This window comes from Diaphorina citri, unplaced genomic scaffold, assembly GCF_000475195.1.
Source record: "Diaphorina citri unplaced genomic scaffold, Diaci psyllid genome assembly version 1.1 scaffold37965, whole genome shotgun sequence".
Lineage (NCBI taxonomy): Eukaryota > Metazoa > Arthropoda > Insecta > Hemiptera > Psyllidae > Diaphorina > Diaphorina citri.
Window position 1 is genome coordinate 1 of NW_007415296.1, and position 692 is coordinate 692.

Genomic DNA, 692 nt, shown 5'->3' on the forward strand with positions numbered 1-692 from the left:
GGAAGAACACGAGTGGTCCGGACTAAGGATGACCTCGCTGTAGTTCATGTTTGCGCCGCTGCTCGCTGGAGCGCTCAGATCGGGGACGGTGTAGGGCTCGCTTGTTTGACCTTGGTCTGCGGACAGAAGAGATTATTGAGAATTAAATAGGGTTCAAAATTTTAAGGAATTATTTTGTGGTAAAGCAAAGCCTTTTCGTACTGGTAATGATGCAAGTGGTTGCTAGGTTGCTACTCAAGTAGTGTATTAGCATTAAGCGCACAGCCAAGGGGGAAAAAAGACCGCGCTAGGTCCCATAACATGTACATTACTCTAGTTGTGTAGTGAAATCCTAGAATTCACCTAAATAAGCCGGTAAGAGTCCGCAGAAGACTTCCTTTTTCTCCTCGTAGAATTTTTAATGGGAGAATTTCAATGATCCAAAAAGGAGTTCTTAAAAACTCCCGTTAGTGAAATCTCTCATTAAGTCATTAGTGAAACACACCAAAAGCCTAATTACAAAATGTTACCTTGAATAAGCTCGTTGGCTTGGACCAGCTCACTGATGTCCTTGGGATTCATCTCGGCCAGGAGAGACAGAATGAGCTGACCTCCGTCCTTCAGATTCTCCTCGTAGTCAGGTTGAGGGGGGAGGAGACAGGGGCTGGTGGCCTGGAGGCCGATATCGGACGGGTAGGGCGGAAGTTTGCCGG